The following is a 12852-nucleotide window of genomic DNA, read 5'->3' as shown; positions in this document are numbered from 1 at the left end:
TGAAAATCACCAGCATCAAGGTGAGGTTTCCTTGTGACTGGAGTTCAAGGAGGCCGATTGTCCCAAGTGCCTCACTCACGTGGACTGAAGCAGTTACATTTACATTTCGAGTGGGGAAGAATTCATTTCCAAGTGCCAACTAGGTCCGCGAAGGGCGCATTATAATAATTATTTTTAACTATTTATATGATATATATAATTTATAGTAGTTAAATTATTATTTTACTATTTCCTAATTACCAAGACTCCGGTTCTGATTATTTTGTAGTTGGTGTTTTCCCCCAAGGAGAGTCTCAGATCAAAATATTCCCCGCACCGTCTCTGGGAACACCAAAACACCAGGAGAAGGCACATACTCGTAAATCCTTCAATAGCTGGGATCCTTTCAGTCCTGTAGCAACTGTTCACAATTCTGGAACGTTCACCACAGATCGTACACTGGGCAAAACGCTTTGCAGGCATCACCTCATTTAATCGCTGCAGGAATCCTGGGAAGTGCTTATTAGTGGCACACACATCCCATAGGACAGATGAGTAAACCGAGGCACGGATAACTAAATTGCTCAAGGGGACGTTCTTAGTTTGGGTTCCCTCAAAAGCAGAGACAAAGGCTTGGATACAGTTAGGCTACTTGAGACTTGGTCCTGGGAAGCAAGCGAGGGGCAAGGAGCTGCGTATCAGATGAGAGGCACCAGAGGCCTCCTCCGGCTGAAGGAGAGCGTGCAGGCACCAGCCTTCGGCCTGCTGGTTCGGAGGAGCCGGGCTGCCCAGGGGGCAGGAGGCAGTAGGCTGGCGGTGGTGAGCTCATCGCTGACCTCTGTGGGAACGGGTGCCCAAAAGAAGAGAGGGAGACAAGCCAAAGCTCCCATGACAGCGCGGTTTGCCCTGCTGGCACCACGAAGAGGGTCCGCTTCGATGATGCTGGACAAGTACCGTCCACAGCGCTGGCTGCCACCAGAGCCACTACGTATAGTTTCATGGGCTATGAGATCATTCCCAATGCAGTCTAGGAGAACAGTGCCCCCTAGGGTTGTGCAGTGAACAACCTGGATAATTGTCTCCTTGGTTTCAGAAAGGGCACCTGTTCTCTGAAGCCGTGGACCACTCCCAGACGAGGCCCCACGCATTCCCAGCTGACTCTCAGCTTGCCAATTCTCAATGGCCCCCTGGCTCCCATGAGTCGCCAGCACCCATCCCAAAGCGCCCCTGAAGCACAGTGAGCCCCCAAGCCCCTCCCCATGCTTTGCTGAGCCAACCCAGGTCACCTCTGGAAGAACAGCCGCGTGCCGTGACCGCCACTGTAGGAGGACATTCTGCTGCTGAATAACGCCCTTTGATGAGAAGAGTGATGGTTTCAAGTCCCAACGGGGAAAAAGTTGGCTGTGAAGTGAGCATCCCATTATGAATAGGAGCCAGCCGCCCCTCTCTCCACCACCCCCACTGCAAACTGGCTCCATTGTTACAAAGTGAAGAGAGGTGGGGTGAGGCTGCCAGGGGACAGACGGGGGCCCTCTGTGTCATGGGGAAATTGCTGCACTCACCCGTAACCCAGGCCTGAGACCATACACCATCTGCCTCCTTCTCTCAGAAACATAATGATGGCTCAGGAGCCACATCGGATCTAATAGGAATCGCAACGCTGTGCTCAGAAGGCCAAATGTTGTGCTTCCTAAGAGATTTTCTGAAAGGCAGAATGGAAAGATGATGCTGAACACATTGCTGTGCTGTATTTTTTCTGCAAACACTCCTTAAGCCATCGATTGGCCCTCACGGATGGGGAGTGAATGGGCATTCAGTGAAAGCCTGGAAATCGTGGGAGGCAGCTCTGCAACCCACCCACAAGTGGTCACCGAGTGCCTGGCAGATGATCTGGTCATCCTAAGAACATTCAGAGAGACCGTGTTGTTCGTTTTCATGTAAAAGGATAGCCATTCACTCACCCACCAAAGGCCACGCGCTGTTCCGGCACAAAGGGGAGGAAGGACACAGTTCACACCCTCGGGGGCTCAAAATTGAGGCCAGTGAGATAGAGCACAAAGAATAACTATAACACGGTGATATGAGGATTATAGCAAATCAGAGTGTCCTTTCCTTTTTAGTGGAAGAGAAACAAAGAGGAAAGGCCCAACTAATCATATCAGTGTACATCAGGAAAAGAATGAGTCACAAAGAGAACCTTCAGTTGAATTTTGAGGGATGAGTGTGAGTTTTCCAGTGGACAAGGTGGAAGGACTCAATACGAGCAGAGCAAAAGTTTCAAGGCTTAGACCTCACCCCAGCCAAGGGGGCAGCTAGAGGTGCTCCAGGGCTCCATCCCCGCAGAAGCTTTAAGTATCAGACAAGAACTGGTAGAAACATCTTTCTCAAAGCTCTGGAAAACAGTCAAAGGGTTTCAGGGCTGGAGAGCACCAAATCAAGCAAAAGGCAGTGCAGAACTGTAGGGAAACTTCCTGGTGCCCTTGTTGGGCGCTCTGCCATGTGCTCCCCATGGGGTGCTGGCTCAGTTCTGGGGGGAGCAGAGTAATGTTTGTGCACATACTAGGGTGCGTGTATGTCTGTGCCAGTTTGCCTGGGTGCACCCTGAGGGATGAAACCAGGAGACGAGTCACAAGCTCAGCATCCCAGAGCTTGTCCTACACCTAGCTTGTCCTGTAGAGCTCTTCTACAGAATGCTGTAGGAAAACAGTCAAATCGTAGCTGCCTGGGCCAGGGGGCTGCCAGCTGTGGACATACCGTGTGGCAGCCAGGACCACGGAGAAACACTGTTTCCTATGGGAATGAGGACACTCATATCCATGTAAACAGGGGAATCCTCAGAGCATTCGCACATGCCCAGGACAAGACACACGTGCAGTGTGCAGAAAAGTTAAGGCAGGGCCCTATTCTTTTGCCTTGGGCTGTTCTTTAAACTACTTAGTAGGATGACTAAGATCCAAAGGGCTTGTGCACACAGGCCAGTCTGCAAAGACTGGGGAAGGTATTTTTTTTCTTTTAAATTTTTTTGTTAGTGCCCAGCATTCAATGAAGTGACTACCATAACACTAGGTGGATACAAGCTTAAGGAACAGATGCTACAGCAACTGAATTCCAGAGAAAACACATTAAAATATCCAAGTGTGCATGTTGCAATAAAAGATTAGAAAGCATACAAAGAAGCAGGAAACAATGGCCCATGCAAAGAAGCAGAATAAAGCATTAGAAACTGTCAGAGAGGAGAACCAGATATGGGAATATCAGACAAAGACTATTAAAAAAATGGTCCTAAATATTTTCAAAGAGCTAACAGAAGAGTTGGACAAGTAACTAAAGGAATTTAGGAAGACAGGTGAATCTAAAGAGAGAGAAATCATGAAAAGGAGCCAGATAAGAGCTGACATCCACAGTTGTAGAAACAAAACTTCCTTACAGAGACTCAACAACAGACTGGAACTGGCAGAAGAAAGAATCAGTGAACTGAAGACAATTGAAATCATTAAATCATTCAGTCTGAGGAGCAGAGATAAATGAACAAAAGAGATAAATGAAAAAGAGAGATAAATAAAGAAAAGTAAACAGTGGCACTCCATCAAGTATAACAATATCCACATTGTGGAAGTCCCAGAAGGAGAAGGAAGAGATTAAGGAACAGAGAGAATATTCAAAGAAACAATGGCTGAAAGTTTCCCAAACTTAATGAAAGACATGAGTGTCCATGATGCTCAACACACTCCAAACAGATTTGCATTGACATTATAATCAAGCCTCAGATGCTGAAGATAGAGAGATCTGAAAGTCACAAGAGAGAAGCAATGTGTAATGTATAAGGGAACCACAGTAAAATTAAGTGCTGATTTCTCATTAGAAACCATGAGGGCAAGAAGGCCGTGAGATAACATATTTTAAATGTTGAGAGGACAAAGTTATCATTGAAGAATTCTATATTTTTCAAAACTACCTTTAAAAGAGGGGGAAATGAAGGCATTTGCAGATAAACAAAAACTGAGGGAGATTGTCACCACTAGACCTACCCTACAAGAAATGCAAAAGGGAGTTCTTCAGATTGAAAGGAAAGGACACTAGATAATAGGTAGACACTGCCTGGAAAAATATAGATCTCCAGTAAAGACAACAACATGGGTTAATATTAATTCTAGTACTACAGTATTTTGGATTTGTAACACCATTTTTTTTTTAGTTCCTACAGTTTCTAAAATGTGAATGCATTAAAAGTAATGAAAAAAATCAATGATTTTTGACTCATAATATATAAATATGTAATTTATGACAAGAACAAAATATGGGTGGGGGACAGAGAGGTATAGGAACACACATTCTGTTTGCTATTTAAGTCAAGTTGGTATTTAAAAAATGATATTGTTATAGATTTAGGATGTTAAATTTAATCCCCATCATAACTATGAATACCTGAAAAACATTCACAGAAGGAAATGAGGAGGGATTTTAAAGGGTTCACTATAAAAGATCAACTACATATAAAAATTGGTAATAATAGAAGAATTGAAGCACAAAAAAGTTCTGACAAATAAAAACCAAAGTAACATGGCAGAAGAAATACTGAATTATCAATAGTTACTTTAAATATAATTGGGTCAAATACTCCAGTCAAAAGGCAGAGAGTGACTGAATAGATAGAAAAGCACGACCCAAGTATATTATAAACAAGAGACTCATCTTGAATTCAAAGACAAGTACACTGAAAGTGAAAGGATAGGAAAAAAATATTCCATGGAGTGACTATACTGTCATATAAAATGGACTTTAAGGGAAGCGGATATGGCTCAAGTGATAAGGCCTCCACCTACCATATGGGAGGACCCAGGTTCAACCCCTGAGACCTCCTGGTGGAAAAGAAAAAGAGAGAGTGTGCCTGCACAATGAGCCAGTGCCCATGCAGTGAGCCAAGTGCCCACGCAAGTGCCCACATGGTGAGCTACCCCACATGACTGCCTGCATGGTGAGTGAGTGCCTGTGCAGTGAGCCAGTGCCCATGCAAGTGAGTCACACAGCAAGATGATGATATAACAAAAGAGAAATGAAGGGGAGAGTCAAGGTGAAGCGCAGCAGAGACCAGGAACTGAGGTGGTGCAAGTGATAGGAAACCTCTCTCCACATCAGAGGTCCCCAGAATTGAATTCCTCTGACTCCTAGAGGAGAAAGATGAGAAGAGAGTACAAAAAAGATAAATAAATACAGAAGATCACACAGCAAATGGTCAACGACAGCAAAAAAACAGCAGGGTGGGGGTGGGAGAAAAAAAATCTTTTTTAAAAATGGACTTTAAATTGAAAACAGTTAAAAGGGACAAAGAAAGCTACTATGTGTTGATAAAAAGGTCAATTTATCAAGACGATATAACAATTATAAACATATATGCACCTAAAACAGAACCCTAAAATATATGAAGCAAACCCTGTAGATTTGTAGGGAGAAATAGACAGTTCTACATTAACAATAGGATATTTCAGTACACCACTTTCAATAATGAATAGAACACATAGACATAAGATCAGTAAAAAAAGAGAGGACTTGAACAATGCTATCAACTGGGCCTATCAGACAGATAGGGACACTTCATTTAACAACAGCAGAATACACATTCTTCTCAAGTGCACGTGGATCATACTATAGAATAGACCAGATGTTAGATCACAAAACTAGGCACAATTAATATAAAAAGGCTGAAATCATATCAAATATCTTCCCCTGATGCCAATGGAATGAAGCTAGAAATCGATGACAGAGGGAGAATTGGAAAATTCAAAATATGCAGAAATTAAACAATCTTGCTTGAGATTTGGAGAGCAAAGTGTTCTTTGCCCAAAATGTCTTCTCTATCAACGTGACACAGTACTGGAAATGTCCTCCCTATGGATCAGAAAGGACTTTTGATCTTCAATGTCCCTTGATTAAAAAAATGCAAATAGCCTAGGTGGAGAGAACCCCCTGAGTCCTTAGGGATGAATTTTGCATTTTCCTGATTACTCATGAGGTAAGTAAATGTTCATGTGTCTAATGGCCCTTCATGGTTTCACTCCTGTGAAATGCCTGTTCACTGTTTTTCCCTATTCTTCTTTTGGGCTATTTCTTATTGACTTGTCAGAATTCTTTACATCCTCTAGTTGCTAATCCTTTTCAGCGGTATGTATAGCAAATTTCTTCCCAGAGAGACATGCAGTTCTATCTGCTAACACCTCATCTGGGATAACTGACCTTACCTGTGCCTGACAAATGGTCTAGGAATAGGGTTGGACCCAAGAGAGAGTCCAGGGCCAGGAGGAGGAGCAGAGTAGGATAAAGTCCAATCTCCTGACAGCTTTGTCTGTGTGGTCTCCAGGGCTTGGCACCTGCTCACCTCTCTTGCCAGATTCACCCCCTTCCACCCACACTTTCAAGCCATACTAAAGGACTTTTCAGGTCTCTGAAAGTGCCCTTTTCCCTCCTGCTTCAGGGACTTTGCCCTTGTTATTCCCCCTGCTTGGGCTCTACTCCAACGCCCTTCCCACAATGCTGTTCCTGGAGACGTCCCCTGGTCCTTTAGGACTCACCTCATTGTTCATTGCCTTGGAGGATTCCCAGTCATCTCAGGACTCAGATTCCCCAGCACGGGCTCCTCTGGGAGCTTGAACTTGCCCATTCCCTTAACTCTCTCCCGATCTGTGTATTTATCTCCACAGGTAGATTCTTCACTTTTGTAGGCAGTGGTCTTGCTTCTTTTCATTCCACACAGTGCTGGACACATGATAAATATTTAACGTATTTGTTTATAGAATGAAATGACTTAATAAGGATCGTTGGGAATGTAATAAGATTTTAATTAGGCTTTATAAATACAGTCATTTTAAAAATCAGCATTTGCATTGTGAGTCTAGCATTTTTCATATAATACACAAGATCATTTCAATGGAGGTTAGAGCTTCCATAACCTGTACTTGAGTCGGACAATGGCCATCTGTCTGGGATTACCTGTCGAGTCACCGCTGTGACAAGACAGAAGAGTCACTGTTGAAGGAAAACCACTGGGGCGAGGCCTTAGAGCCACTGTGATGTAATTGCAAAATAAACCATTGTTTGGTTAAGCTTTTACAGCAGCTAGTGTTCATTTATTTAACTTCCTGGCTAAACAAGTTCCTTTTGGAGTTGCCTTTTAAATCTATGTTACGTCTTTGGAATATCCTTAGTTCTATCAAACCATTATCTCTCGAATATGGATCCACTGATCCAAGTCAGTTCAACAAATATGTCCTCGCTCTCTAGTGTGTTCAAGATAGAATAACAGGGGCTAGGAAAATTACCAAGGTAAGTCAATGTCTTAGTTTGCCAAAGAGCTGCCGATGCAAAGTATCAGACATGGGTTGGCTTTTGTAATGGGAATTTTATTAGGGGAAAATCTTACAATTCTGAGGCCATGCAATGTCCAAATGAAGGCACTGTCAGTGATACTTTCTCACCAAAATCAGTTACTGTCAACCCTGGTGTCCTGCCACGTGGCGACCCGGCTTAGTGCAGGGCTGGCCAACTCAGCCTTGAGCTGTTCCATGGGCCCTGCCCCTCGGGGGCCTCTTTCTGTGCCTCGGTGCCTCTGTACTCTGCAGGTTCCAGACTCCGGGATCTCTTCCAGCCTCTCGGGCTTCTCTGTTTTCTCCCAATCCTCTCTCTCCCATGGCAGTTTCCTTTCTCTGTGTCTCTTTGTTGATAAGATTCAGCAAGAGGGTAGGGACTCAACGTCACTGATATATTCCAATCAAAAGGGTCTCACACCCACAGGAACATAATCTTTTGGGGGAATTTACCAAGTTCAAACTGTCATGGTCAGTCTCTACTCTCCATGAGCTCTAAGGCCGAATGGAAGGTGTAGCCTAGGAAGACTTCAAGGAGGAGAGGGCTTGAGATATAAGTGATAAAGCTGATTTGTTGGGAGGAAAAATGTATCAAAACAAGAGCAATGAGTTATACTGTTCCTTGGAAGCACCCCCCCAGCCATTAAAACGATGTTCCACAGTTCCATTGTTTGTCAGAGTTCTGCTAACTTTGGATGTGCTGTGAGGAACTCCACCTGGGGAGGCTGTGTGGCCTCCCATGGAAGGTGACTGAGAAGACTCAAGAGTGATTTCCAGGGTCAGTGGCTAAGTGTCTCTTGGTAAGCAACTGACCACCTTTGTGCTTCTAGTTCCCCATGTGTGTCCCAAAGAAGAAGGTAAGCACCTTTAGGCCACATCATCAGGGCTGTGTAAGGATAACAAAGGAAGGACTGGCTTCAGGCTTCAGGCTTGGGAGGTTCACTTGATGAATGATCATGGTCAGAATTGATAGCGTCATTGATGATGGCAGGGCTCCCGTAGCCCTCATCTAACCGATCTTTTAAAATTCCTCCCCCCAAGGGCATATTTGGCAAGAGTGGAAGGATAAAACTAATGGAGAAATGGGAAAATATGCTGCGCGCTCCATTGGGATAAAGAAACAGCAGTTTACACAAATAGAAAAATCTGACCAAGACCAAAGTCACTGACAAATTCCAGAGCCTACTGCAGACCCTGCCCCTGGCGTCCTTAACCAGCCCTGAAAACCTGGACTCATTTAATGAAGTTAAGCGGACCCCATCTGGCCAATTCTTATCTGTCTTCACAAAATACAACCATGGTGCAGTGTGAGCTATAGTCTCATTTTTACATCTCATATTTCCATTTAGGTGCCATTCTCAAAATTCCATTACCTTAGATGCAGGCTGAGGCTCCAGTTTCATTGTTCCCAAAGAAGGGACCAGATTGACTCTAAGACCCTTTCCAGCTCTAGAATTTGAAGATCCCTAGTCATAAAGCTTTTGCTCATGATCACCTTTCATCCAACCAACTAGCCTTATGTGGAACTTCTCCTTTTATTCCCACATTACAGATGCAGAAACTGGCCCAGAGAGGTTGACTTAAATTAAGCACACACTCCATGTACATAGAAGAGTCAGCAACACAAACCTGTGTCTGTCTGACTCCAGGATCTAAATTTGGAACTATTATGCTAAATACTGCATCTCAAGCAAAAGTCATCATTTGTGGTCCTTTCCTACTTGGATAGGAATGATGGGATTAGAAATCTGGAAAACAATCTCTTCATCTATCCAACCAGTCAACAACAGTGCTTAAATGATTTTTAAGAATGAACTTCTGAGCTAAGATGGGGTGTTTCAGAATGTCCCTCCCCAATTCCCAAGAAAAAATAAGAAAAAAAGTAAGCTGGCTGGGGCAGTTTGAGATTATTTATGAATCTCAAAAAGAGAAAGTTTATGTTTGTAAACTGATCTGTTCCTCTGAGTGTGATATCCTTTGACTGCATTGAAGTAAGCTGAGGTTTCTTTGATTGGATAACCTGTTAAGATGGAGTTAGGGCTTTTATAATTTGACTACGTTGGTGGGCATGACTCTGGTTGAGTCTCTGCCCCCTTGCTCACTCAAGAAGGCACACAGTAATAGAGATATGTCATTTTGATCCATCCCTGTGACAGAAAGAAGAAGGCTCAAACAACTAAAGCTCCAGAAAGAGATGAATTATTTTGCTTGATATCTTACAGCTGACCTTGGGAAGAGGGCTGAGACTGATACAGGAAGCCCAGAGAGACAAGCCCTATGCCAGGAGAGAGAGAACTTCACTTACGCAGGAAGCCTCAAGAAGCTGTGCCCATGGAGCGCAGGAGGAAGAGGAAGCCCAGAGGGGAAGGCAGAGACCAGCCAGAAATCGCCCGCCATCTTGCTTCAACACGTGGCGACTGATTCTGGTGAGAAAGCAGCTTTCAGTTGGACTTTTTAATGGCCTTGTCACTGTAAGCTTTTACCACAAATAAGTACTCTTTATAAAAGCCGACAGGTTTCTGGTACTTTGCATTAGCGCCCCCTTGGCAGACTAATACACTGGCAAAATTTTTTTAAAAAAGAATTTGCCAGTAGCTACCAAGAATATAACCCCAAAAAGTAAATTCCAAAAAACTAGAAGCCAGGAAAAGAAATGTAAGATTCTAAAATAGATCACAGAGGCCCAGCCCAGTACAGCCTGGCCCTTCACCCTGCCCCCACGCCCCACCCCAGAAGGGGATGCATCAAAATCCTGAGAGCCAAGCCGAAAGCAGAGCTTTTGCCTGCTCCTCTCCTGACCATGAGGGAAATGGGTAAAATAGGGAAGTGGGCAATAGAAGGCCTGAAAGAAGGCTCCAGGCATGCATACTACATTATGGAAATTCTATGAAGTTCTGGACTATTTGCCCATGGAAACAGGATATGCCCTTCAACTTGGTGAAGCAGGTACTGGTACTGGATATTTAATAAAATGTCATTGAAGAGAGGACAGTCCAGGCAGTCCAATAAATACACTAGATCACGTCAACTGCATTCCTTCCCTCTACCCTTGCAATTCCCTAAGGCACGAGGAAGGAAACAACTCCACCTTCAAACTGCTTGTAGGGAATATCAGCTGGGCCTCAGAGAAGAAGGAATAGTGCCAAATTGCCCTTTCTCCTTGCGAGCAAACAATGTCTGGAGAGAGCTACTCTAGTCTGGGCCTAATGAAAGAAATGGCTGGGCAGCTATGCAAACATATAACACAGAGAGAAGGAAAAAGGAAAAGATAGGGAAAAAGAGGGAAGGGAGGGAGGGAGGGAGGAAGGAATTTGTCATAAGCTTAAAGATGAGACAATGAAGTACCAAGGTGAGAGAAAAGGGAGGTTACAGACCTTAAGAAAGAGATTGAGGACAGAAATCATAAACAAGAAATAGAACACATACAGTGAAAGTGAAATTACTTAAAGCATCACAGGTAAAGAAAACATTAAAGCAAGTAATGAGATGCTAATAGGTATGGAAAACAAGGATGATCCAACATAAGGCTAACAGATGTCCCTGAAATAGAATGTACAACACATGGGGGGGGGGGGGGAAAGGGGAAATAAATTCAAAATCTGATACAAGAAAACTTCCCTGAACTAAAGAACTGTATCTGCATGTCCAAAGAGCAAAATGCTTCACACTGAAATATCTACTGCTTAATCCCTAATCTCTAAGGATAAGGAAGAATTCTTTCAGATTTCCAGATAGAAAAATAAAATGACCTAGAAGATGGGGGCGAAATCGGGCTAACTCCAAATGTCTCCTTAGAAACTTCACGTCCAGAAGACGATGGAACATGTCTGCATGGGAGACACACAGAGCAGGAGGCTCTGATGGCCACACCCAGAGCATCTCCCTCCCTGCCTTGGCAGGTGCTAGCTCACCCCAGGACTCTCCTGCTGCCCAACTGGAGGCACTATTGCCAAACTCAATTTATTACAATTTATCGGTGGTTTTCCCAGTGGAAAAGAGTGGAAGGAAATGCCAAGGTGTCCAAGTGCTGGGCAGTCGTTTTTCCCATATCAACCCTAAAGAGTTAGCCCTGAAGCTGAGACCACCTGAACCCAACACTGACTATTTGTCCGCAGATGAAAAGGCAGCCTTCATGCTATAAGAAGACAGAGCAGCTCCCATTTCTTTAAATTTGTGGTGTCCCTTTTCTCTACCCTTGTTATTTTCTTTTCTGAAACTTGAGCTCTTGGTGAATTCTTCCCTCTTTCCTCCCTTCTTTCCTTCTTTCCTTCTTTCCTTCTTTCTTCTTCCTACAGCTCCTACTGGAACCTATCCTACAGTGTATCTACCTGGTTTCAGCCCAAACCCAAACCCTCCCCTGGGTGCTAAGACAGTGGGGGGTACATACCACCTAGAAGGCTTTCTTCCAGTGAGTTCCAGCCTGGGGCAAATGATTACATTGGAATTCTTCCTGAGCCATCTGAATTAGGTCTATAAAACTCTGAATTAATAGAAAGTAGGACCCCAAACTAATACAACCAGGCAAAATATTATTAATTATTCAACATTTAAAGGCAGCCAAATAAGAGATAATTAAAAAATAAAAATTAGGAAGAGAGGAGTTAGGGCAGAAGAACTGGCAGTGGACAATGCATCTATTTAAATATAAAACATGCCAAAACCCAGCAGGAATTAAGGTCCCAAACAGCATGTGATGCACGTACAATTGAACAACACGAAAATAATAACACAAACCATAACTTTCTAAATTTGAGAGGAAGAGGACAGGAAACAGAACCAGCGTATTAATGCTAATATCCTCATCTTTCCTTGGAAGGAGGCAACTGGTACTTTCTAAAACTGGGGACATATAATGTGCGTGTGTATACATATATAAAATCCCAGACTAATAATATTATCCATCATCTCCTTGCTTATCCTTAAAGAAATAAACATTTATCTAAAGCGCAACAACTTCTGTTGGTTCTTCTTCTTTAAAAATAAGAACACTTTAAATGGAATGGATTTTATTCTTTTAGAGACTATAGTGACTGCACAAGCATTTGTTCAATTAAGCAGACCTAATGCTAACTTCCTCCCTGACCAACCTCTAGATCATCAGAGAGCACATGAATAAGCCAAAGGCTCATCCCTATTTGAAGTTTCCCCAGCTAGCAGTGTGCTTGGCCTAGAGTTGCTGCTGAAAAAAAATATTTGCTAAATTGGATTCATTTGTTGCTGATCATGCAGCTTTGGACCAGAAGATACTCAACAAAACCATCGCAGATAGGCGGTCAATCACACCCTCCTTTGAGTTACGTGGTACCTAGTTTCCAAAGACTGCTTTTTGTTTTTTCTTTTTTCTTTGGCCCCCAATGGTCTCTCTCTCGGAGATTAACTCAAGACACAGCTGAGGGCAGGGCACAGTTGTCCTCCGATGAGCCAACCCTGTACTGAAAAAGTCTGGGTTTTATTTCGTGTTCCCAGCTCTGGAGTCATTTCTCGCAAAATCTTCATTTCGACCTTGGAAATGGGA

The sequence above is a fragment of the Dasypus novemcinctus genome, chromosome 22, assembly GCF_030445035.2.
Source record: "Dasypus novemcinctus isolate mDasNov1 chromosome 22, mDasNov1.1.hap2, whole genome shotgun sequence".
Lineage (NCBI taxonomy): Eukaryota > Metazoa > Chordata > Mammalia > Cingulata > Dasypodidae > Dasypus > Dasypus novemcinctus.
Note: the sequence above shows the minus strand (reverse complement) of the source record.